The following is a 27,254-nucleotide window of genomic DNA, read 5'->3' on the forward strand; positions in this document are numbered from 1 at the left end:
AGCCTTAAGTGGACATACATTTGCAGGTGGAAGTTTAAATACACCTTAGCCAAATACATTTAAACTCAGTTTTTCACAATTTCTGACATTTAATCCAAGTAAAAATTCCCAGTCTTCGGTCAGTTAGGATCACCACTTATTTTAAGAATATGAAATGCCAGAATAATAGTAGAGAGAATCATTTATTTCAGCTTTTCTTTCTTTCATCACATTCCCAGTGGGTCAGAAGTCTACATACACTCGATTAGTATTTGGTAGCATTGCTTTTAAATTGTTTAACTTAGGTCAAACGTTTCGGGTAGCCTTCCACAAGCTTCCCATAATAAGTTGGGTGAATTTTAGCCCATTCCTCCTTACAGAGCTGGTGTAACTGAGTCAGGTTTGTAGGCCTCCTTGCTCACACATGCTTTTTCAGTTCTGCCCACAAATTTTCTATAGGATTGAGGTCAGGGCTTTGTGATGGCCACCCAATACCTTGACTTTGTTGTCCTTAAGCCATTTTGCCACAACTTTGGAAGTATGCTTGGGGTCATTGTCCATTTGGAAGACCCATTTGCAACCAAGCTTTAACTTCCTGACTGAGGTCTTGATGTTGCTTCAATATATCCAAATATTTTTCCTTCCTCACAATGCCATCTATTTTGTGAAGTGCACCAGTCCCTCCTGCAGCAAAGCACCCCCACAACAGGATGCTGCCACCCTGTGCTTCACGGTTGGGAAAACTATCTATATCTACAGCAAAACAAGTCCTACATCGACATAACCTGAAAGGCCGCTCAGCAAGGAAGAAGCCACTGCTCCAAAACCGTCATAAAAAAGCCAGACTACGGTTTGGAACTGCACATGGGGACAAAGATAGTACTTTTTGGAGGAATGTACTCTGGTCTGATGAAACAAAAATAGAACTGTTTGGCCATAATGACCATCGTTATGTTTGGAGGAAAAAGGGGGAGGCTTGCAAGCAGGAGAACACTGTTCTGGGATTGATTTGCACTTTTAGCACCAAAGAATGTTAATCTCTTGGAGACAGAACGCGTCTGATTCCTGAGCGGTATGATGGCTGCGTGGTCCCATGGTATTTATTCTTGCGTACGTTTGGAAACAATTTTTTTTCTGAGGTCTTGGCTGATTTCTTTAGATTTTCCCATGATGTCGAGCAAAGATGTAGGTAGGCCATGAAATTCATCCACAGGTACACCTCCAATTGACTCAAATTATGTAAATTAGCCTATCAGAACCTTCTAAAGGCATGTCACAATTTTCTGGAATTTTCCAAGCTGTTTCAAGGCACAGTCAACTTAGTATATGTAAACTTCTGACCCACCGGAATTGTGATAAAGTGAATTATAAGTGAAATAATCGATTTGTAAACAGTTGTTGGAAAAATGACTTGTCATTAGTACCGGGATGTGCGCGCTTCACCTCTGCAAGGCAATTCGTATAAATGTACTTCAGTCTCTTTTGTTTTCTCAGCAGGAGCTGTGTACCGGTGGTTGTGTCAGCGGCGGTCTCGTTGTTGTGCGGAGTTATTAGAGGAAGGAAAATTGAGGAAGGCTCCATACCACCCTCTCGCTTTTCTTGTTATTTGCTCTACACCCCTTGGCTGCAACCCTTCTAATTTAGTGTACCCTGCGCGCACAACCTGTGTGGAATTCCTGGTCTCTGTCAGTGTTTGGAACTGACAATCTGAGGTCAAGAAGGCAGAGTTCATCTCAGTCTATGCAGCCCTTCAGTTCCTTGACTTTTTGGCCCTGACGGAGACAGGGATCACCCCAGATAACACTGCTACTCCAGCTGCTCTCTCTTAATCTCACTACATTTTCAATCATATTTTCTTTCTCACTCACCTGTCCATCTCCTCATTTGAATTCCGTGCTGTCACTTGTCCCCTCAAGCTTGACATCATATATCGCCCACCAGGTGCCCTTAGAGATTTCCTCAATGAGCTTGACCCCTTGATAAGCTAATTTCTTGGCGATGGCTTACCACTCGCCGTACTTGGCTACTTCAACCTCCTGATGTCTGCCTTCGATTCATTTATTTCCAACTCTCTTTCCCTTCCTTGCCTCTTTTGATCTCTCCCTTTCACAGTCCCCTCCCACTCACAAGGCAGGCAATATGCTTGACCTCATCTTTACCAGAGGCTGTTCGCCTACTAATATTAGGGGCGGCAGGTAGCCTATTGGTCAGAGTGTTGGGCTAGTAGCCGAAAAGTTGCTAGATCGAATCCAGAGCTGACAAGGTCTGTCGTTCTGCCCCTGAACAAGGCAGTTAACCCACTGTTCCTATGCCGTCATTGTAAATAAGAATTTGTACTTAACTGACTTGCCCTCCAGGTCTTTGATCACTACTTTGTTTCTTTTTGTCTCCCTCTCCAACCCCATCCACTCAGCTCCTACCCAGATGTTAATGCACTGTCTCAATCTCTCTCTCTCTCTCAATCCCCCTCTTTCCTCTTCTATCCTATCATCTCTCCCTTCAGTTAAATGCTTCTGTCTCCTGATTCTGCCTCCTCGACCCTACTCTTCTCCCTTTCCTCATCCTATGACTCAAGCTCAACCTCGACAAGACAGAGCTGCTCTTCCTCCCAGGGATGACCTGCCAAGACATTTATATCACCTCTGACAACTCTGCGGTGTCCCCCTCCCAGAGTGCAAAGAACCTTAGCGTGACCCTGCACAACACCCTGTTGTTCTCTGAAAACATCAAAGTTGTGACTCACTCCTGCAGGTTAATGCTCTACAATATCCATGGAGTACTACCCTACCTCGCACAGGTCCTAATCCAGGCTCTTGTCAACTCCCGTCTAGACTACTTAAACGCGCTGATGGCTGGGCTCCCTGCTTGTGCCATCAAACCCCTACAACTTATGCAGAATGCTGCAGCCCACTTGGTGTTCAACCTTCCCAAGTTCTGCCATGTCACCCCACTCCTCCACACACTCCACTGGTTTCCAGTTGAAGCTCACATCCACTACAAGACCATGGCACTTGCCTACGGAGCAGCAAGAGGACCTGCCCCTCCCTACCTTCAGGCTATGCTCAAAACCCTACACACTAACCCGAGCACTCAGTTCTGCCACCTCTGGTCTCTTGGCCCTCCCACCCCTACGGGAGGACAGCTCCCCCTCAGCCCAGTCCAAGCTCTTTTCTGTCCTGGCACCCCAATGGTTGAACCATCTGTAACCCTACCTCTTCCCAAGAGCATCTTAAATAATCCCCCCCAAATGCCTTTTGTGAACCAACTCTTGCACTTGACTTTTTTTCCCCCCGTACTAGCTCTGACTTTGCTGAAAGCTACTTTATTAAGGAAAAATGTGGTTGGCCCATCTAGCTATGTTAAGATGAATGCGCTAACTGTAAATCTCTCTGGATAAGAGCATCTGCTAAATTAATAAATTGTATAAGTGAGGGATGGTATCATCCTGCCAGCGCATTGCACAGGTGGACCTCTGCTGAGCCAATGTACCCTTACCTAATGTGCACTGGATGCCCTTCCACACCAAACAGAACAGCCAGTGATTGGTTTGTGGTCTTTGGTTGAGGTCAGGAACAGCGAGACAAAGATGCAGTCTCTGTGTGTGGTGTTCCCTGGCTTTTGTTGATGCTAATCTCAGATCACTGATGGATTGAATAATGAGGCAGAAAAACAGCAGGATAGCATTTAATCAATACAGTCACCTCTTGTTCACAACCCAGACACTGCTGTGTCAATACCTTATATAACCATACCCCCCCCCCCCCCTCACACTCATTACATCTCTCTCTAGCCATCTCTCTAATCGTTCTCGCTCCCTCATCATTCTCTCATCTTTTTCTGAGCAGCAGTGAATGCTGGTTTCTATGGTCTCCTACTCTCTATTAGTCTCCTGTGTGTGTGTGTGTGTGTCACACTATCAAAGAGCATCTGGTCGTATTGGGGTGCTCAGTCCAGCCGTTCATTCCCTCTGATCATTCCTGGACACAGACGGCCTTAATGGTGCTACCCTGATCTCTCTGACTCATCTCTCATCGCTTTCTCTCATCTCTGTCCCTTTCTCTGTCCCTTTCTCTGTCCCTTTCTCTGTCCCTTTCTCTGTCCCTTTCTCTGTCCCTTTCTCTGTCCCTTTCTCTGTGCCTTTCTATGTGCCTTTCTCTGTGCCTTTCCTTCTCTGGCTCATACACACCTGAACTAGCCTGCAATAGGCTGAAATGTGTTTCTGGGCTGAGTGGTAGGAAAAGCCATTACCACCCAGTGTGTCAGCAGTCTAATCTGATGAGTGTGATTTTAAAATGACTTCATATGAACCTGGCAGACCTTCTGTCCACTCCAACATAATAACATTAGCTCTGGTCACCAGAGAGGAGACAACAGTCACACACAGACAGATATTTCCTTGGAAAAAGAGAGGATGAGAAAATTGAAATAGATGTTCAATGTCCCATGGCAAGTATGCATCACAATCCTAAATACCACCTCAGCCATATTGGGTTTCCATTGACAAGGTTTGATGGACTTTGTCCATTCTAGGAATTCTGCAAAATGAGAGAGGAGTTTAGAAAGAGATGGAAAGCACATGTAGCAGGAATGGCATGTGATGCAAGGGGGGTGTGAGAAGAAGAGAAAAGATGGAGCACTGGTGTTTATTTTTATAAATTAAATTCAGGAAGAATAATGAATGCGTGTGTGTCTTTCTACTGTACTACGGACAGACTGTTCTTCTGCAGTGTGTGTGTGCCTAGCTGCGCAGTAGTAAGGATCACGCTGGGCCTTTGGTCATATTAACTCTCGCCCCAACAGTTCACACGCACTGAAAGACTGGTCATTCAAGTGCTGCCTGTGTAACCGCCGATAGCCACACACACAGAGAGCCTAGTGGTTAGAGCGTTGTGCCAGTAACCAAAAGGTTGCTGGATCGAATCCCCGAGCTGACAAGTTAAAAATCTGTTGTTTAATGCCTGAGCAAGGCAGTTTACTCACTGTTCCCCGGGCGACGATGACGTGGATGTTGATTTAAGACAGCCCCCCGCACCTCTCTGATTCAGAGGGATTGGGTTAAATGCTGAAGACATTTCCCTTTATTTTCATGAAATCTCACGACTTTTTGGAGAGTAAAAATGTTTGACCATTAAAAATAATATTTTCCAGGCCTCCCGGGTGGTGCAGTGGTTAAGGGCGCTGTACTGCAGCGCCAGCTGTGCCATCAGAGTCCCTGGGTTCGCGCCCAGGCTCTGTCGTAACCGGCCCGTACGGGAGTTGTACCGATGAGACAAGATAGTAGCTACTACAACAATTGGATACCACAAAATGGGGAGAAAAAGGGGTAAAAAAAAATTAATAAATCATATTTTCCTTAACCTAACTCTAACCCTAACCTTAAAAATGTTAAGCTTAAAATAGCATTTGAACAAATTCAGGAAATTCAGGACATGATAAAAGTTTACTTTTCAAAAATTGAATTGAATTGTTAGGACACTGGGGTCCTGATAAGGTAGGAAAACAAGACACTCTGTCTCTACACATATGTGCAACATGCACAACTCACTCCAACTGAGAATGTCCCCAGAGGACGGCAGATGGACGGCAGACAGAAGGCACACACAGGAACATTGAACATCTGTCCCCCATGTACCAGAGTACAGATCACATACGCACCAATGTACACGCGCTCACACAGACACATGCCGCCTCTGCGATGTCCTGCACAAAGTTGGTTATTTCCAGGTGCAAGAGAAAAAAAGACAGGCTACTCTCAGAACATAAAACAATGATTATGCACAAAGAAAACAGAGAATTGGAAGCACTGATTTGCTTTTAATGAAATGTTCTAATTCTAAAGGGCTGTTGTGGTAATTGTGTGTGACTGTAGATAACAAGTACAATGGTGAAGAGCTGTGTTGTTTCTCCTCTGGTCATGTTCCATGGGGACTGTTGTCATGTGTCTAACATCACAGTGTCACGTGTCTCATGCACTCTAGAGACGCACCATGCATGGTGGGAGTTTTCCCCCGCTCTCTCCCTCCTCCCCAACCATCCCTCTCTCCTAAACCGTGGTGAGACAATAATAAAGATGACCTTTTGTATTTTTCTCGCCAGCGGCTATGATGCTTCGTAATAAAACAAATGCTCCTTTCTTTGGTCTCTCTCTTGTCCTCCCTCGCTGTCTCTCCCCCTCTGGTCTGTTGTGTATCTGTCTCTCTTGCTCTCTCTTTCTGAATAGAAGGCCTACTGTAAACCATGTGCCTGAGTGAAAAACAAATATCTCACTGCTGGGTCAACATCAGAGTGCAACATTGTGTTCCAGGCCTGAACATACAGCTTTATGTTATAGGTCATTTATGTTACACTTCTTATCATGTTTGGTCAATTGCTTTTTGCTTATAGTCATATTGTGCTTGTAATCACAAGGGCTTTGTGTGCACTCAATGTTAGCAAGTATAAATATTGTAAAAGTGTATATTGTAAATGTGTGTGAGCATGTCTGTTTGTGAGCCTGCAAAAGTATATATGTATGTATGTGTGTGTGTTCATGTACTGTTCAGATGCATGTGATGTGATTGCACCTGGAACATCCGATGTCAACCTTGGCTGTGTTGACCGCAGTGGGCTGCAGAGGGTATTACTGCAGAGTGTCATTCACTATGCTCAGGAGTCTTGAAAAACTCCTGCTGCTCCTCCTAGTGAAGACGAAAACAAACCCTTTACTTAGACAAAGAGACAACCACTGCGATTGGACAATAAAACTAACGGGGCTGAGCTCGCTGTCTGCAGGGTTTCAGGCCTTTGCATCTGTCTTTAAACATATACTCATACAGTCAATCAATCATTTTGGATTTAAAAGGCCCATGTAACCTAGCCAGCCGAAGTTTGAATATAAACCAAATTTGATCACGTTCACATTTTCCAGAACAGAAATAAATGGGCTTATTTTAAGCTATAAATACATAGCTTAGGCTATAAAAATGTGACGTTACGTTTGCCCTGGCCAGGTCCAGGTGGTTTCTCTAGACTACCTGCAGCTGTGGTTAACAGTAGGCTACAGTTGATCAGACTAATTGTGCACGTTGACAAATCATGAGTAAAACATTTTTTTGTGTGTGGCAGGTATGAGCTTCCATATAAAACAGCTTGTGGCAATGAATTCACTAATACTCACAATTTTTGCTTTTACCACAATGATTTGCATGATGTTGATAAAAAGGAAGCTTGGGTTTGTTGTAATGTTGTATGGTAGGCTTACTGTACTTTTATATTCGTATGAGAGGGTTAATAGTCTAGTCTATTGTTACTTGATGAAGACGGCTATTAGCAACTGTAATTTTGTCTTGAAGCTGAAAGGCAATGAGTGTAACCTACAGACGAGGAGATAACCCCTTTAATTGGCTGCACATGCTTGTGAATTCTTGCATTATTCAAGAGTGTAGTATGGTTTGTTTGCATTATTCAATAGTGGGAATAGGGCCTTAGATTCAACATCTGTCAATATGTCTGTCCCACCACACACAGGAGAGAGCAGATAAGAACATGTTAGGGATGTCATCATGAGTAGTATGGCTCTGAAGCCCACACACAACACACACACAGTTGGGTATGATGTTGTGTACGTGTGTCCGTGTTATGTTCAGCAGTGTGCTTGCATTCCAACTAGGGGAAAGTGGGATAAGTTGAGCCAAAGGGTTATTTGAGCCACCCTTTGTTTCTAGGAAATCGTACACACAATTATTAATGTGACCAACGATTTAGGAAGAGGTCATAATTTCTTGGAGTCTGAAAGAAGAAACCACATAGAAAAAGTGGTAATCAAGTTAGTTTCAAAAATTATTTTCACAATGTCAAAGGAATTTATTGCATTATAGGTTTCATGATGCTTGTATCTCAATCAAAGTAGATCAGTTGGTAAGCTGATAAGTTGGTAAGCTGATAAGCTACAATATGAGGTCCTAAACCTAGCATGAAAGTGCATCATTGTAGCTGTGTCGGCTAATATAGTCAATGTTTGCCTTGGGGTAAGTTGAGCCATGAACTCAAGTTAGACTTTGTTTGTTAAGTGCAATTGTATTGTTACAGAGCAGCCATCATCATGCCCCGTGTTAAACTGTACATTTAATGTAAAACAAGCAAAGGTCTAGCCCCCTTGAGGTTCTTGGGAGAGCAGCCAAGGAAGTGAGAGAAGGGAAGAACTCCATTGGAGCAGCAGCAAAGGATGAAACAATGGACTGAATGACACTGAATAGGTACATTGACAAAAGATAAAATATCTGAACGTAGGCATACATTTAAGATATACCACACCCCCATTCTATGAATTCAACTTTGAACTACCATCACCCACTTACCCCAAGGTGGCTCAACTTGTCCTGTCCCTATGCTCAATTTACCCCATATCCGGCGTATGTTGTGCCAAGAGGACAATTTTTTTGGACAGCATGAATTCTGATTACCTCCAGGGATAGACAACATTTTAAAATATATGTAGATATCTTTGTTAGAAATAATACAACATTTCCCTTGATGTAGTGATGCTGAATGTATAAAATAGCTCAACATTCCCCACTCTCCCCTACAGCGATCACTGTTATTACTGTAAGTTAGTTTCTTCCGAGGTCTGATTCCGTCTCCATCATGTACAGCATCAGTTTTCTTAGTTTTCCTAAACAGCACAAAACTGGGTACTACACATCAGCAAGCCCCCCCCTTACAATACAAATCACTATTACACTGAACAAAAATACAATCACAACATGTAAAGTGTTGGTCCCATGTTTCATGAGCTGAAATAAAAGATCCCCAGAAAATGTCCATACACACCAAAAGCTTATTTCTCTAAAGTGCACACATTTGTTCACATCCCTATTAGTGAGCATTTCTACTTTGCCAAGTTAATCCATCCCCCTCCTCCGGTATGGTATATCAAGAAGCTGATTAAACAGCAGGATCATTATACAGGTGCAGCTAGTGCTGGGGACAATAACAGGCCACTCTAAAATGTGCAGTTTTGTCACACATAACAAGTAACATAACATATTGTGTCCCAAAGTTTTATACACTTTAGCATGTCATACATTTTAGGATTCCATTGATAATTTGGTGTCTAAATAAAGTGTCATTGGTGTTACTCAATTTAAATTTATATTACGAGCAAAAGGATTAATCATAACACTTTAGGAAATGGTTTTGAAAGGGTAAATGGCCTTAGATTTGAGAATACTGAATGTGGCATCAATTTTAGAAAATCCTCAATTATCTAAAATGTGTCATTAGTGTTACCATCATTTGTGTTAATACTCCTACTGGTGGCATAATGTTATCATAATGGTAAAAACAAAAATCAAGAATGACCCAAATATAACAATGGCTGGCAGTGGGAATGCTTTAAGTGAGCTGAACAATTCTCTTTCATAAAGTATTCATGATGTCACAGCCTGGCCATCTAAACGCTACTGATTGTCATTGATGATGTCACAGCCTGGCCATCTAAACGCTACTGATTGTCATTGATGATGTCACAGCCTGGCCATCTAAACGGTACTGATTGTCATTGATGATGTCAAAGCCTGGCCATCTAAACGCTACTGATTGTCATTGATGATGTCACCAGCCTGACCATTTGAATGTGATCAGTTGTAGTGAAGTAATCATATCCTGGACAGCTGAGTGGTGACGAATTGGCTCTGTTGATGGTTTTATCTGGCCCTTATGTCAGAGTACTCTCAAATTGCCTATTACGATCTGTCCCCCAGCTCTCTCACAATCAATAACCTAACACTTAGGGAAAATAGAATTTTGAATGGGACTGAATTGTGTTAGTTATACAAGACTGTGTTTGTGTGTGTGTGTGTGTGTGTGTGTGTGTGTGTGTGTGTGTGTGTGTGTGTGTGTGTGTGTGTGTGTGAAATAGAGGCCGGAGAAGGTTAGCGCTGACTGCTGGCCTTTCGCCCATACGTCTGTGCCTCAGACCAAAAAAAATCAACATTACTCATATCATGGTTGAGGAGTGACCGCCACTACAGGTTTCAGCGCTAGGGCTAAAAGACAGTTTATGCTTGATTAGAAAATGTCGTCGGAGGCTCCATATGGAGGGTGCAATACAAAAGTGTTATGTTTGAGGCATGTTTAGGGGCAAACACAACACATGACTGAGTACCACCTCATAATTTTAAGCATGGTGGTGGCTGCATCATGTTATGGGTAAGCTTGTCATTTGCAAGTACTAGAGAGTTTTCTAGGATAAAAATAAATGGAATAGAGCTAAGCACAGGCAAAATCCTAGAGGTATACCTGGTTCAATCTGCTTTCCAACAGACATTAGGAGACAAATTCACCTTTCAGCAGGACATTAACCCAAAACACATGGCCAAATATAACTGAAATTGCTTACCAAGACAGCATTGAATGTTCCTGAGTGGCCTGGTTACAGTTTTGATTTAAATCAACTGGAAAATCTATAGGAAGACTTGAAAATGGCAGTCTAGCAATAATCAACAACTAACTTGACAGAGCTTGAAGCATTTTTTAAATAATAATGTGCAAATGTAGTACAATCCAGGTGTGCAAAGCTCTTAGAGACTTACCCAGAAAGACTAAACAGCTGTAATCGCTGCCAAAGGTGATTCTAACATGTATTGACTCAGGGGTGTAAATACTCATATACGACAGCATGTTCCAGTTCCAGCCAATACCTAGCAACTTTGCACAGCCATTGAAGAGGAGTGACAACATTCCACAGGCCACAATCAACAGCCTGATCAACTCTATGCGAAGGAGTGTCATGCTACATGAAGCAAATGGCAGTCAAACCAAATACTGACTGGTTTTCTGATCCACACCCCTACCTTTTGTTTTTAAAGTTATCTGTGACCAACAGATGCATATCTGTATTCCCAGTCACGTCAAATCCATAGATTAGGGCCTAATTAATTTATTTACTGATTTCCATATATGAACTGTAACTCAGTAAAATCTTTGAAATTGTTGCATATTGCATTTATATTTTTGTTCAGTATATATTAGATATTTCTGAATTTCATTTTCAATAAATATGCAAACATTTCTATAAACATGTTTTCACTTTGTCATTATGGGGTACTGTTTATAGATGGGTGAAAAAACAACCATTTAATACATTTTGAATTCAGGCAGTATAACAGCAGAATGTGGCATAAGTCAAGGGGTATGAATACCTTCTGAAGGCACTGTATGTTGAATGTGATAGTCTGCCTATAACCAACCTGAGTAGGCCTATAGATCCATTCCTAAATGTTTGTTGAATTTGGAAAAATCCCACCTATTCAGCCAATCAGGAGCCCATACTTCGTTACCGCCATGGCATACTGCATACTTTTGACTAAACAGTACGTGATAAATAGTGTGCGATGATGAGTAAATAGTACGCGGTTTAAGTATGTAGTATGCGTATTCGGACACAACCAGTGTCTTTAATGAGCTCTTACCCAGCTGGAGTTAGCTTCTGGAGAACCAAGCTGGCAATTATCTAAAATCACCTCATCAGACTGCCTCAGAACAGCCAGCCAGATTAGAATACAGTCTACCAGACCAGCAGGCAGAGGTCTCATCAGTTCACTTCACCACTCAGAGGGGAAAAAAACAGAAAGAGACAATTAGCACAAACATCCTTATTTTCAAAAAGTGTGATTGTGCAAGAGTGCCAGAGATGAAGAAGTCACTGCAATGATCATTGTGGATAATTTGTTGCCTCAGATAAGTTTCTGTATGCATCTCATTAGAAGTCACTGAACATGACTATAAAGCTGGAAGACTAGAAGCTCTTACTATAAACAACTATGTGTCTGGATGTGAAAATGTAAAAACACCTTATCGGATTAAGACATATTTTTCTCAAGGCAGAAGACATCAGGCGGATGGTTTCTGTGAAAACACTGTAGCTTTCAGGTATAAATGACTGATTGTTCTGGAATAAAATTGACCCCATGCAGACTGCAAGGGTTGTGTGAATTACATGGCTGTTGTTATGAGCAGCACACCTGATCTGCTGTCTCTGCCGGGGCCTCTGAGCAGCACATGATGTTCTGCAGCTGGGGTTAAGGGGGTGTAAGGGTTAAGGCTATTATGTGTCTTTCATGAAAGCTCATATGTGCTGACTGTTCCTGTTGAGCTGCATTAGTGTCTCTGTTGTATCTAAACAGTGTGCAGGTATTCCCCTTCCTCCTCTAACCTCAAGCACACCCCCAGGAGAATGAGGGAGAGATCACTGGATTTAGCATGGTGTTTGATCACAGTTCCACTGAGTTGGTTGATAATGTCAGACTGACCTTGGCTTAGACACCTGGGCCCGGTTTCCCGATAGCGATTGAACTTAGGCTTACTAGTGTTTTAACACTGCATCTTTCCTACAACAGGCAAAAATGTAACATTCGTTTCCCAAAACACCGCAGAGAGAGAACGTTCGCTAAATGTGTTTTTGAGGCATGTGTCGATGCTGATAGGATGAAAAGAAAGGCAAGCTGCGCTCGGGTCAGCTTTCTCCATTGAAAGCTTACCTTAACTTTAGAATCATTCCACAATACTGATGACGGATCATCTCCTGGAAAGATATCATCTATGGCTGCAAATATTGGTGGTTATTCTAATGCTTACCCTAAATCAAGATTTGGCACATTATTATGCACATGTTGTTACACATCGTGAAGTATATTGAGACAAATTACAGACAGTAGCCTACAAGTAGCAAAATATAACTAAACTGATTGAACATGGTATGTATTTAAATCAGCGGCAGCCCACCAATTAGGGTGTTAAGGGTGGCGCCCCACCATTATGTTTTAAATGCTCATAAAAGTGTGGTAAATGTGTACATTTTCCCGTTGAAAAAAGATATAGTTCAAAACAAGCTGTTCAGTTACTTACGTCTCTGCCCATTAGTGTCTGCTAGCAGCAGCAGCTCTGCCTCCATGGGGGCATAGGCCATGCCATCATTGCTTGGATTGTTTTGCCAGCTATTTGATATGAGGGGGAATTGCCCTAATAAAATCTTAGGATTTCATAGCATAAATTATATTATTCTACTCTATTATTGACTGTATGTTTTGTTTATTATGTAACTCTGTGTTGTTGTATGTGTCGAATTGCTACGCTTTATCTTGGCCAGGTCGCAGTTGCAAATGAGAACTTGTTCTCAACTAGCCTACCTGGTTAAATAAAGGGGAAATAAATAAATAAAAGATTACGAGTGTTAATAACGATGGTTTTGGGAAACAGATCAGTCTCTCTCTCTCTCCCTTGGTGTGTGAGAGAGAGAGAGAGAGAATCACTTTCGAGCCTGGACATCTTGTAGTGGGAGAGGTGAGAAGTTTAACTGAAACACACACACAATGATACCAGCTTGGTGTGTGGCTTAGCATGTGTGTATAAATCTGGGCTTGATTGTATTCCCAGTGAGTGTATTTATATCCGTGGTATTTTTTTGATGAATCCAGGCCCATTGTTTCTCTATGCTGTGGCTCTTGCTTCATATTAACATGATTAAAAACGGGTTTGGGGGTGTTCGATGAGTCAGAGCCAACAATAGGATGTGAATTATGTAAATAGTGTAATGTGCCCCATACAACCCAACATGACACACACACACTCACACACACACAGCCAATGAACACTCCATTCCTGGCACAGAGCAGCCAATCATGGCAGCATGCACACGTCACACACACTCTACAGCAGGGGTGTCAAACATACGGCCAGCAGGCCCATTCAATCCGGCCAGCGAGGTGGTTTGAGTGGCACATCATACACATGCCACTGAACACCCATGGCCTCCACGACTTAGTATGTACTGTATGTATATATACTGTTTCATGAGATGAAGTAAAAGATCCCAGAAAGTTTTCAAACAAACCCCCAAAAAATGTCTCTCAAATGTTATGCACAAATGTGACTCATTTCAGCAAACTAGGCATATGTCGCAAGTCATTACCTTCACAGGAGAGGCGTTCAAACATTTATTTTTTTATCAAAATGTGTTTTTTGGCAGAAATGCCTTCTTCAACATTTGAACTTTCATGTGCCTTAATACCAAACCTGTATGCCATCTGTAAATACGGGTGAAGTTGTTACATTACAAGCCTAGTTGGTTTAGCCACAGAAAAAGACAAGAACCTTTCCGCTAGCCATGACTGGCTGAGATAATGAATGGGCTGGATACGGCGGGAGATGAGTTTCGGATTGGTCTGCCGTATAGCATCTTCTGTCTATATAATGAGATGCTCGTTATGAGTAGATAATCCTTTCAACTGCAGTTTTTTCTAAAGATATAATGTTAGCCATGGAGAAGTGCAAATGTGTTGCTACTGCTCTCAATAACATTGCTGCCCTGAACTATCAGGCTAGTCGATAGCGCTACATGTCTAGGCCGCTATATGTCTAGGTGCTTATCAGGCGCTTCCCGCTATCAGTGGGAAGAAGTTGTGATGTACTACTTTCAGGAGGACGACCGAATCATGCAGGCTCTCTCTGACTCTGAAAATGAATCAGACAATGTGAACCAGAGTGACATGACACAATGAGCCAAGCAAGCTGTACAAACAAAATGGAAACGACACAGGACGTGTTATTTAATGAAAGGGGTTGCAGTCTGTCGTGAAGAGTTCATTCATGTATACGGGCAAGAGTCCAGCTACAGGTTCAGATGTTACACGTTTCTAATTTTGTCAGAAAGTTGTTTCATTGCAAGTTAAAGCTTACTGTTAGCTAGCTAGCTGATGTTAGGTGGCTGGCTCGCTAGCTAACATAACGTGTATGATCTGTGGAGTAATATTATCTCAGAAAGCCATTTGCATTGCTAGTTATAGCCTTATGTTAGCTAGCTAACTAGCTGCCATTGAACCTATTTTGTTAACTTTAACTAGCTATGACAATCGGTTTGTATTGCTAGTACTCTATGGATTGGGATTTTGGTTAATTGTTTAGCTAGCTAGCTAGCTAGCTACATGTCTAAAACAAAATACTCCACTTCGCCAGATGATGTCATGGCCCATCAAGTTAGCCAGGTGTGTCTGACGGTGATTACGGCTATCTATTGTATAATAATGCTAAAATATTTGTATCTGGAATTTGTCTTTTAGCATCAGTAGAACATGCTTCACTCTCCTCCACCAGTCATACAAGGATAATGGTCTAACACCTCCAATCAAAAAGAGAGCTGGTCCAAGCAAGCACTTGTTCAGAGTGAGCGGTCTGTCTACCAGAAGATGGTTGCTGACTGCAAGACCACCTGTCAAGACCTGCAGTTGTCTCTGGGGGTCCCTACTGAACCAACAAGCAAAGACATCAGGATGTATTACAGCTTTGATTTTGCTCAACAAGTAAGCAATATGTCCTCCTTTATACTGATTAAGGACATAGATGGATAGATGCACACACAATATATATACACACACAGTGGGGAGAACAACTATTTGATACACTGCCAATTTTGCAGGTTTTCCTACTTACAAAGCATGTAGAGGTCTGTATTTTTTTATCATAGGTACACTTCAACTGTGAGAGACGGAATCTAAAACAAATATCCAGAAAATAACATTGTATGATTTTGTTTCCACCTCCATGCTTCACGGTTGGGATGGTGTTCTTCGGGTTGTACTCATGCTTCTTCTTCCTCCAAACACAGCTAGTGGAGTTTAGACCAAAAAGCTATATTTTGTCTCATCAGACCACATGACCTTCTCCCATTCCTCCTCTGGATCATCCAGATGGTCATTGGCAAACTTCAGACCGGCCTGGACATGCACTGGTTTGAGCAGGGGGACCTTGCGTGCGCTGCAGGATTTTAATCCATGACGGCGTAGTGTGTTACTGATGGTTTTCTTTGAGGCTGTGGTCCCAGCTCTCTTCAGGTCATTGACCAGGTCCTGCCGTGTAGTTCGGGGCTGATCCCTCACCTTCCTCATGATCATTGAGGAAGGACAGCACTGTGACAGGGGTCAACATCCAACAGCTGGTTGGACTGGAGGATGGTACGGTGCTGGTGGAAAGTAATGGCTGGCAACAACACCTGACTCCGTACTTCAGGCTGCTGACACAGATCAAGCAGTACCAGGACTTCAGGTGAATATAATTTTCATTGTATTGTATGAGGTTATTATTCGTATCTAAACTTTGGAGGTGAATTGATGTTATGCAAGGTTGTAATGTCTTACATTTTCTTTGTCATTTCCTGTTTTACAGCTTCGATACTCTGGAGCCTGATGTTATTGTTTCCAAGGAGGGTTCGGACTTAGAAGGGACCAGGTTTCAGCTGCTGCGCAACGCTGACATCCTTCCTCCCATAGATGGTCTGCCTGTACAAGCACCACCTGGACAGGACAAAAGCTAGACAAACTTATATTTTTGAGAAGATCAGGGAATTTTGCGATGAAGATGCTATGGACATCACATGCCCTGCACCAAAGTCAAGGGCAGGACAGAAACAGGCTCTCCAAATGTAGACTCCCTTGTTCATTTGTGGTTCGGACGTACCAGTTCACTGGGGGCGAGTTCTCAGTCAGCAGCACTATCTGCAGTGCCTCTATTCACATGACTCACTCCTAACACACACACGCCATACGTTGCTGCTACTATTTATTTTTTTATCCTGCTGCTCAGCCACTTTACCTCTGATTGTATGCATATAACTACCCCATCTATCACTGATATTGTTCTTGTACATACTGTATATTATGTTGTTCTTTCTCTGCTGGCATTGACACTTGTTCTTTTTTTCTTTATATTAACACTGTTTCTGATATTGCTACTATGCAAGTAACCATTTGGCTGTATCGTTTACACCTCCTGTAGAGACCCATCCACTTAGCAAGATGTGGCTGGGGGTTATAGCATTTCTTTCACTTGACCCGTCAATTTAGACAAGTGTGTCATCTAATATTTTAAATTTTTTATCTGGACACTTTCTGTTTACCTTGAATTTTTCTTTATTGCTGGCTACTACTTTTACCAACTAGTCGTACTCTTTACTACACTACTCACTGTTTAGCATTTGACCTCACATGTGAATCCTTTAAAGAGATAGGTGGGGCTGGCTTAAGAGGGTGTGAACAATGCTGAATGTGTGTAGACAAAGAAGAGCTCTCCAGTAGGTGTACCAAAAATATTCAAGGGCCATTTTCTCAAAAGTGGGGTTACAAGTTTGTCAACTTTCAAAGCAGAATTACTTTTTGGGGGGCAGAAATGCCTTTTGGATGATCTTTCACGAGCCTTAATAACAAACTTGTATTCCATCCATAAATATAAATAAATTGCTAAAATATGAGTTGGTTTAGCCACAGAAAATGTCAGGAACCTTCCTGCTAGCCATGATTGGCTGAGATAATGGATGTGCTGGACATGACGGGAGATGAGTTTGGATTCAAATCAAATCAAATTTATTTTTAAAGCCCTTCTTACATCTACTGATATCTCAAAGTCCTTTACAGAAACCCAGCCTAAAACCCCAAAGAGCAAGCAATGCAGGTGTAGAGGCACAGTGGCTAGGAAAAACTCCCTAGAAAGGCCAGAACCTAGGAATAAACCTAGAGAGTTGGTCTGCCTTGTAGCACGCTTCTGTCTGTAACATGAGCTGTTCAGTACGTGTTGATAGTACTTTCTACAGTGCCGTTTTTGAAAGATATAACGTTAGCCATCGAGAACTACACAAGTTTTGCTACTTTTCTCAACAACATTGATGCCCTGAATTTAACAGGAGCTTTAGCTACCTGCAGATTCATACTACAGGGATTGGATTATGCTGGTTCATTGATTATGCCGGTTCTTTGATCTAAACAAAAGACTCCACTTTGGCCCTATTATTACATGACCCATCACATTAGCCAGGTGTGTCTGGGTGTGATTACGTCCATCTATTGTATTTCATGAACATGTGTACATGTCTAGACTATAGTGACCCATCCACTCAGCTAGATGTGGCTGGGGGGTGGTTAGCGCATTTCCATCACATGACCCATCAATTTAGGAAAGGGTGTCGGGTAACCGTCATCTAATAATTATAAAATAGTTTTATCTGGACACTTTCTGTTTTGATATTGCTACTATGCAAGTAACCATGTCAGTGCACCGTTTACACCTTCTGTATCCTGTGCATGTGACAAATAAACATAGATTTTGTTTGATATAGTGTGTGTTTACCACGTCAAATAATATTTTATTAGTCACATGCGCCGAATACAACAGGTGAAATGCTTACTTACGAGCCCCTAGCCGACAGTGCAGTTTAAAAGAATATGGATAAGAATAAGAGATAAAAGTAACAAGTAATTAAAGAGGAGCAGTAAAAAAATAACAATATGTACAGGGGGGTACAGAGTCAATATATACAGGGGGGTGCCGGTACAGAGTCTATGTGCGGGGGCACCGGTTAGTATGTAGTATGTACATGTAGGTAGAGTTAATTAAAGTGACTATGTATACATAACAACAGAGAATGGCAGTGGTGTGGAGAGGGGAAGGGGCGCAATGTGAATAGTCTGGGTAGCCATTTGACTAGATGATCAGGAGTCTTATGGCTTGGGGGTAGAAGCTGTTTAGAAGCTTCTTGGACCTAGACTTGGCGCGTGAACTTTCAAAACAGAATTACTTTCCTATTGTTCCTCAACTGCAGTGTAAGATATACCATTTTTTAGCGCGTAGTCTCTACTTTTATCCAATGTAAAAAACACAGTTTCAAATTTTGCTACAAAAGACCTAATCGAGGTGGTCTGTCACAAATGTGTTTTACATCCCTGTTAGTAAATATTTCTCCATTGCCAAGATAATCCATCCACCTGACAGGTGTGGCATATCAAGAAGCTGATTAAACAGCATGATCATTACACAGGTGCACCGTGTGCTGGGGACAATAAAAAGCCACTCCAAAATGTGCAGTTTTGTTACACAACACAATGCCACAGATGTCTCACATTTTGAAGGAGTGTACAATTGGAATGCTGACTGCAGGAATGTCCACCAGTGCTGTTGCCATATGAATGAATGTTAATTTCTCTACCAAATGTCGTTTTAGAGAATTTGGCAGTACATCCATCCATCCTCACAACCGCAGACCACAGGAACCATGCAGCCTAGGACCTCCACATCCGGCTTCTTCACCTGTGGTATCGTCTGAAACCAGCCACTCGGACAGCTGATGAAACTGAGGAGTATTTCTGTCTGTAATAAAGCCCTTTTGTGGGGCCCACCCAGTGGGTAGGCCTATATCCTCCCAGGCACACCCATGGCTGTGCCTCTGCTTAGTCATGTGAAATTCATAGATTAGGGTCTACTAAATTTATTTCAATTGACTGATTTCCTTACATGAACTGTAACTCAGTAAAATCTTTGAAATTGTCTCGTTTATATTTTTGTTCAGTATATATATTATATGAATATATATTATTTTTACTATTTGCTACCATGTAGAATAATAGTGAAAACATCAACTATGAAATAACATATGGAATCAAGTAGTAACCAAAAAAGTTAAACGAATCAAAATATATGTTATATTTGAGAGTCTTCAAAGTAGCCACCCTTTGCCTAGATGACAGCTTTGCACACTCTTGGCATTCTCTCAACGAGCTTCATGAGGAATGCTTTTCCAACAGTCTTGAAGGAGTTCCCACATATGCTGAGCACTTGTTGGCTGCTTTTCCTTCACTCTGCGGTCCAACTCATCCCAAACCATCTCAATTGGGTTGAGGTCGGGTATTTGTGGAGGCCAGGTCATGTGATGCAGCACTCCATCACTCTCCTTCTTGGTTAAATAGCCCTTACACAGCCTGGAGGAGTGTTTTGGGTCATTGTCCTGTTGAAAAACGAATGTTAGTCCCATAAGTGCAAACCAGATGGGATGGCGTATCTCTGCAGAATGCTGTGGTAGCCATGATGGTTAAGTGTGTCTTTAATTCTAAATAAATCACCTACAGTGTCAGCAGCAAAGCACCCCCACACCATCACACCTCCTCCTCCATGCTTCACAGTGGGAACTACAACTCTGCGTCTAACAAAGACACGGCAGTTGGAACCAAAAATCTCAAATTTGGAATCATCAGACCAAAGGACAGTTTTCCACTGGTCTAATGTCCGTTGCTCGTTTTCCAAGTAAGTCTCACATTAAGAAGGAAAGAAATTCCACAAATTCACTTTTAACAAGGCACACCTGTTGAAATGCATTCCAGGTGACTACCTCATGAAGCTGGTTGAGAGAATGGCAAGAGTGTGCAAAGCTGTCATTAAGGCTAATGGTGGCTACCTTGAAGAATCTAAAATCTAAAATATATTTTGATTTGTTTAACACTTGGTTACTACATGATTCCATGTGTTATTTCATAGTTTTGATGTCTTCACTATTCTTCTACAATGTAGAATAATAAAGAAAAACCCTTCAGTAGATGTGTCCAAACCTCTGACTGGTACTTTACTGTGTAAGTGAACACAATACCTTTGGTCCCCAAAAATGAAGGGACTATGTACAAAAAGTGCTATAATTTCTAAACAGTTCTCCCGATATTGCTGAAAATACCCTCAAATTAAAGCTGACAGTCTGCACTTTATCATCATAGTCATTGTATCGTTCCAAAGTGCTCAAGTACAGAGCCAAAAAGAAAATGTGTCACTGTCCCAAAACTTTTTGAACTCACTGTATACACACACACACACACACACACACACACATTTCCCACAATAATATTTCTGACAATAAAATACTGCGGGAGTCAAACACAGAGTGACTAGGATTAACTGAAACACACAAAGTTCCAGATATGTAAAAACAGAGCATGGTCCATAGCACAGTAGAGAAGGTGCCCTTAGAACTGTCCCAGGGTCAGTCTAAACCTGATGTCACCTTTTTGGTTCTGATCAATCATAGTCAGGATGACATGTCCCAGACCATCACAATCACAGAGACATAGAGGAGGGGGGAAGGGGTGAGAGAGAGGGGGGATAAATAGAAAGACAAAGTAAGGAGACAGAAATAGATAGAAAGAGAGCGAGAGAGAGAGACATAGAGAGAGATATACAGAGAAAGATCTAGAGTGAGGGAGGGATAAAGACAGAGAGCAGCAACAGTTGTACTTACAGGAGTGAAGAGGTCGTCTGCTAAAGGAAACAGAAGCCGCTCTCCTTCTGTTCACGGTGTCCAAAGACTTCCCAGGTGTGTCTTAATGTTATTCTGACGGAGCAGGCAGAAGACGCAGACCAGAGCGAGAAACAGAGAGAGAATGGTAGAGAGAGACAACAACTCCAGTCTTCCCCTCTGACAGCGCACGACTCAACCCCTCCGTCCTCCTGCATGCAATCACTCCGCTGCCTGAAAAAAGGAAAAAGAAAAAGAAAACCTGAAGAGAAAATCCCCAGAGGAAAAGAGAGCTATATGGAGGGTTTTATAATCAGCCTCTCTCTCCGCCCCCCTACCTCTTTCTCCCCCTCCCTCATTGTTATAGCAACAGCCAATCACAGCTCAGCATAGCACAAGCCTTCCTCAGCCAGCCCTGCAGTGTTGACATGATTCTTACTTTAATCAGCTAATTCAATATGCCTCCTAGTGTGTGTGTGTGTGTGTGTGTGTGTGTGTGTGTGTGTGTGTGTGTGTGTGTGTGTGTGTGTGTGTGTGTGTGTGTGTGTGTGCGTGCGTGCGTGCGTGCGTGCGTGCGTGTGTGTGTGTGTGACAGGAGAGAGAACTATTCGAACATGGTGACAATTGACTGGCGGGGCGACAGGGTAGCCTAGTGGTTAGAGTGTTGGACTGGTAACCGAAAGGTTGCAAGTTCAAATCCCCAAGGTTGTTGTTTAACCCACTGTTCCTAGACCAGTTAACCCACAGTTACTAGGCCAGTTAACCCACTGTTCCTAGACCAGTTAACCCACAGTTACTAGGCCAGTTAACCCACTGTTCCTAGACCAGTTAACCCACAGTTACTAGGCCAGTTAACCCACTGTTCCTAGGCCGCCATTGAAAATAAGAATTTCTTCTTAATTACCTTAAATAAAGGTAAAATAAATACACATTTTTGAAGTGGGGATAGTTGTAATGACATAGCATCTAGAAGAGAAGAAGAATGAAATGCTTACTTACGAGCCCTTAACCAACAGTGGAGTTCAAGAAGAGTTAAGAAAATATTTACCAAATAAACTAAAGTAAAACATGTAATAAACAAATTATAAAAGTAAGACATTAGCATAACAACAACGAGGTTATATACAGGGGGTACCGCTACCGGTACCGAGTCAGTGTGCGGGGGTTCAGGTTAGATGTAGGTAGGGGTGAACATGTTCATGTAGGTAGGGGTGAAGTGACTATGTATAGATGATAAACAGCAGCAGTCTTATGGCTTGGGGGTAGAAGCTGTTAAGGAGCCTTTTGATCCTAGTCTTGGCATGCGGGAGCAGAGAGAACAGTCTATGTCTTGGGTGACTGGAGTCTGACAATTCTATGGGCTTTCCTCTGACAACGCCTATTATATAGATCCTGGATGGCAGGAAGCTTGGCCCCAGTGATGTACTGGGCCGTACGCACTACCCTCTATAGCGCCATATGGTCAGATGCCGAGCAGTTGCCATACCAGGCAGTGATGCAACCAGCTCTCAATGGTGCAGCTGTAGAACTTTTTGAGGATCTGGGGACCCATGCCAAATCTTTCCAGTCTCCTGAGGGGGAAAAGGTTTTGTCTTGCCTTCTTCACAACGGTCTTGGTGTGTTTGGACCATGATAGTTCGCTGGTGATGAGGACACCAAGGAAGTTGAAACTCTCGACCGGCTCCACTACAGCCCATTTCAGCAGTGTGTGTGTGACTGTGTGTGAGTCAGCATCTATGAGTATTGAGTGGGGAACTCAGTGACGTGTGAATGTAGCAGGGGTAGTTCCCTGAGCAATCCTCACCTTATGAGTAACCTTCCCTGACACCTGAATACTCAGGTTAACCCTTAAAACCTAACATCTAGGCTTCAGCTCAGCTGGCTAATGTGAATGGTCATACATGAGAGCTGTTAGGTAGGACAGTAAGACTGTATTGTGGTCATGACTTTTAAGGCCACTGAAAGGAGACATACAATCATTCTGTAGAACCGAACCAAACCTGACCTTGAACGTTTGGTCACCAAACCTGACCTTGAACGGAGAGCTAGGAAAAATACAATTCTGAATGTTATCTGTAGAGCTCATGTTGCTTTAACATAGAAGTGGACATTCCTCAGACAGACACAAACTCCCAGCATCTGATTCAGGCTTGTCTGCATTCCATTGGCATGGTTATGCCCATATGGCCACAGATGTTTGATGCCAACACAGGACTACTCTTCTGTGCCTGCCTCTGTCTATATTCGCCTGGTACTGTCTATTGGACAACCAACCAACAACATTTAATAGACATTCAGACATGAAAGTATTGAATAACTCGGGGACGTGTTGAACCTCTCAATGGAGGTGTACCGGTGTGAACAGTGGTCTTTGCGGTGCATAAGATTGTTTTGTAACTGATGGCAATGGTGCTGAGGGTTCAGATGTCAGGATCAGAGTTCCTGACCGGAATGAGGCCAGAAAACAGGAAGTAGGGTAACAAAGGCCCGCTGATGATTGGATGCTTATAGGATTAATTGTATTATTGGCTTGCAGTGGAATTAACACAAATCCCTCAAAATGTAACTAGCAACAGTCCCCATAGGCAAGACTGTCTGGAAGGAAGGGAGAGAGAGAGGGGGGGGACAGAAGTGATGTTTTCTTCCTCTCCTCTCCTGTCTACCTACAGTAAGTAAGTATGTCAGTGGCTATTTTTGTTATGTTTTCATGTTCTACATAACTGATCTGCATTGGTGCATTGTTACGTCGCCTCTGCTGGTGAATTATCAACACAACCATCTCTCAATTACCTCACCTTCCACCTCTTGCTCCATAGCTACCTCACCTTCCACCTCTCGCTCCATAGCTTCCTCACCTTCCACCTCTCGCTCCATAGCTACCTCACCTTCCACCTCTCGCTCCATAGCTACCTCACCTTCCACCTCTCGCTCCATAACTTCCTCACCTTCCACCTCTCGCTCCATAGCTACCTCACCTTCCACCCCTCGCTCCATAGCTACCTCACCTTCCACCTCTCGCTCCATAGCTACCTCACCTTCCACCTCTCGCTCCATAGCTACCTCACCTTCCACCTCTCGCTCCATAGCTACCTCACCTTCCACCTCTCGCTCCATAGCTACCTCACCGATCTAATCTAATTTTACCCTCCACAGCTACCTCACCCTCCATAGCTACCTCACCTTCCTCAACGACCTAATCTCATTTTACCCTCCACAGCCACCTCACCCTCCACAGCTACCTCACCTTCCTCAACGACCTAATCTCATTTTATCCTCCACAGCCACCTCACCCTCCACAGCTACCTCACCTTCCTCAACGACCTAATCTCATTTTACCCTCCACAGCCACCTCACCCTCCACAGCTACCTCACCTTCCTCAACGACCTAATCTCATTTTACCCTCCACAGCCACCTCACCCTCCACAGCTACCTCACCTTCCTCAACGACCTAATCTCATTTTACCCTCCACAGCCACCTCACCCTCCACAGCTACCTCACCTTCCTCAACGACCTAATCTCATTTTACCCTCCACAGCCACCTCACCCTCCACAGCTACCTCACCTTCCTCAACGACCTAATTTCATTTTACCCTCCACAGCAACCTTAGCTCCCAACACCTTCTCTGTTCATTCAGGGACTATCTGACCCTCTCTGGGGGAGGTGTCCTTTTAAACAACTTTCCACCACAGGTAGTGGGTCACAAAGGGAAAATCTGCCATACCTCATATAGTGCATTACTTCCCCCTAGGAATAAGGTGTCATTTGACTTGAGACACAGCCAAATTAAAAGCACAGGTATGATCTTGCATTAAATATGATGTGTGCACAGCCTAGGAAACCCAAGTCATCTCATGGTCTCAGTTTCCTGATATTGATGGAACTGACACAAATAATAATGTACCTTATAGAAAACCATCCATCTTGTATGCTAAGGTCGTCATTAGTGCAGAAAGAAGGTTATGCTCATGACATAATTATTAGGGCCGGAAGGTCAGCTCTTAAAGCAGCTCTCTATCCCAGAATAGTCCATTATATTCTCTATTTAGAATCACCATTGTTAGTTCATATAAATAACAAAATAGAATTAGGATCAGTAATGTGGTCTTATACTGTATTTACAACAGCACAATCCATTGAAACACAAATAAACACATGAATGAAATGTAGTCTCTCTCTCACACACACACACACACACACACACACACACACACACACACACACACACACATCCAGTGCTGGATGAGGAGATGAACATAACAGAAAATGTAAATCTATTCCAGCATGGAACAACTGCCAGGAGCTCAGCCTGGAACATTCTTCAGACTGATTAGATTGGCTGTGTCCTTCATTACAGAGTGTACACACATACAGAAACACACTGCTGGGTTAGGAGAAGAACTTAACAGTAAATGTAAATCTATTCCAGGGAGCTGCTGGCATCAAAGTGGGGGTTTACTATTTAATAAACAAACAGAGATGGGCCTCCTGGGTGGCGCAGCGGTCTAAGGCACTGCATCGCTGTGCTAGCTGCGCCACCAGAGATTCTGGGTTCGCGCCCAGGCTCTGTCGCAGCCGGCCGTGACCGGGAGGTCCATGGGGCGACGCACAATTGGCCCAGCGTCGTCCTGGTCAGGGAGGGTTTGGCCGGCAAGGATATCCTTGTCTCATCACACACTAGCAACTCCTGTGGTGGGCCGGGCGCAGTGCACGCTGACCAGGTCGCCAGGTGTACGGTGTTTGCTCCAACACATTGGTGCGGCTGGCTTCCGGGTTGGATGTGCGGCTAGGTTGGGTTGTGTTTCGGAAGACGCATGGCTCTTTGCCTCTCCTGAGTCCGTACGGGAGTTTCAGCGATGAGACAAGACTGTAACTACTACCAATTGGATACCACGAAAAAGGGGTACATTTTTTAAAATAAACAAACAGAGAACAGGACATGGAGCTGAGTCTCTCTGTCTCTCTCTCTGTCTCTCTCTCTCTCTCTCTCTCTCTCTGCTCAGGTATATGCAGAGGAGAGGGAACAATCTGTGCGTGTTTGTGTCCTCATATTTTGGCGACAGAAATTTGTATAATCAATATACTGTGTGTGCCCAATGCAGGAGCTGAATCCAACACTTTGAATCAACCAAGTCAACTGGACCAGTTGGATAGCCTGTAAAGAGCCAGTAGGATGTCCAGTAGGATGGATACAGTTTCAAGACCAGAATGGGTTGTTGCACACACGTTCCTGTGTGTTCTCACACACATCCATGCACAACCATGCACACATGAATGCAAACTAGCCTGCAATATTGTGGTTTGCACATGGATTACTCAGAGGACTTCTGAGTGTGGGAGGAGAGTCTCGCCATCAACTGACTATATTTCACCATAGACAGTAGAGTTAACTGTCTCCTGCTTCACACACACACACACACACACACACACACACACACACACACACACACACACACACACACACACACTTTTGGTAAGCAGGGGCAGATGATTAGCATCACATGAAGAGGCAGAGGCAGAGGAAGGAACCCTCCAGCCTAGACTAATTACAGATGTAGGATCTTAATTTGAACCAGTTTGCTACAGCAGGAAAATAATCCTACACCAAAAGGAAATGTGAATTATAATTAATGTACATTTTTGTAGTGGTTTCTCAATATGATTATGCTGTATTGACAGGTAATAATGTATTCACTGTCTGTTTAAAATATTGTCTATTTACACAATAGTGTAACTCTCTGACAGCCACATACTGGAGAACCACACTGTAGACTATTATTTTATTGTCCATTTGGTGATGGTGACACCAAAGACTGGAGGGAAGATCGCAGAGAGGCAATTATTCCTGTGTGTGTGTGTGTGTGTGTGTGTGTGTGTGTGTGTGTGTGTGTGTGTGTGTGTGTGTGTGTGTGTGTGTGTGTGTGTGTGTGTGTGTGTGTGTGTGTGTGTGTGTGTGTGTGTGTGTGTGTGTGTGTGTGTGTGTCTGTGTGTGTGTGTGTGTGTGTGTGTGCGTGCGTGCGTGTGTGTGTGTGTGTGGATGCATTAACTATATTTTTTGGGACCAGAAGTTCTCACAAGAATGGTAAACAAACAAAACTGGGGACATTTTGGTAGTCCCCACAAGGTCAAATGTTATTTCTAGGGGTTTAGGGTTACGGTTAGTATTAGGTTTATGGTTATGGAAGGGTTAGGAGTTAGGGTT

General features: G+C 43.0%; 1 protein-coding gene across 1 annotated transcript in view; it reads right to left on the minus strand.

Moving 5' to 3' along the window:
* Window positions 1-21,329, minus strand: part of LOC110494387 (cyclin-dependent kinase 18) — a 60,108-nt gene extending 38,779 nt beyond the window's left edge. The window contains exon 1 of the mRNA XM_036950442.1: window positions 21,056-21,329. The gene's annotated coding sequence lies outside the window, so the exon portion shown is untranslated. The remainder of the gene's footprint in view (window positions 1-21,055) is intronic.
* Between the last annotated feature and the right edge of the window lie 5,925 nt (window positions 21,330-27,254).

Source organism: Oncorhynchus mykiss, chromosome 17 (assembly GCF_013265735.2).
Source record: "Oncorhynchus mykiss isolate Arlee chromosome 17, USDA_OmykA_1.1, whole genome shotgun sequence".
NCBI classification, from domain to species: Eukaryota; Metazoa; Chordata; class Actinopteri; order Salmoniformes; family Salmonidae; genus Oncorhynchus; species Oncorhynchus mykiss.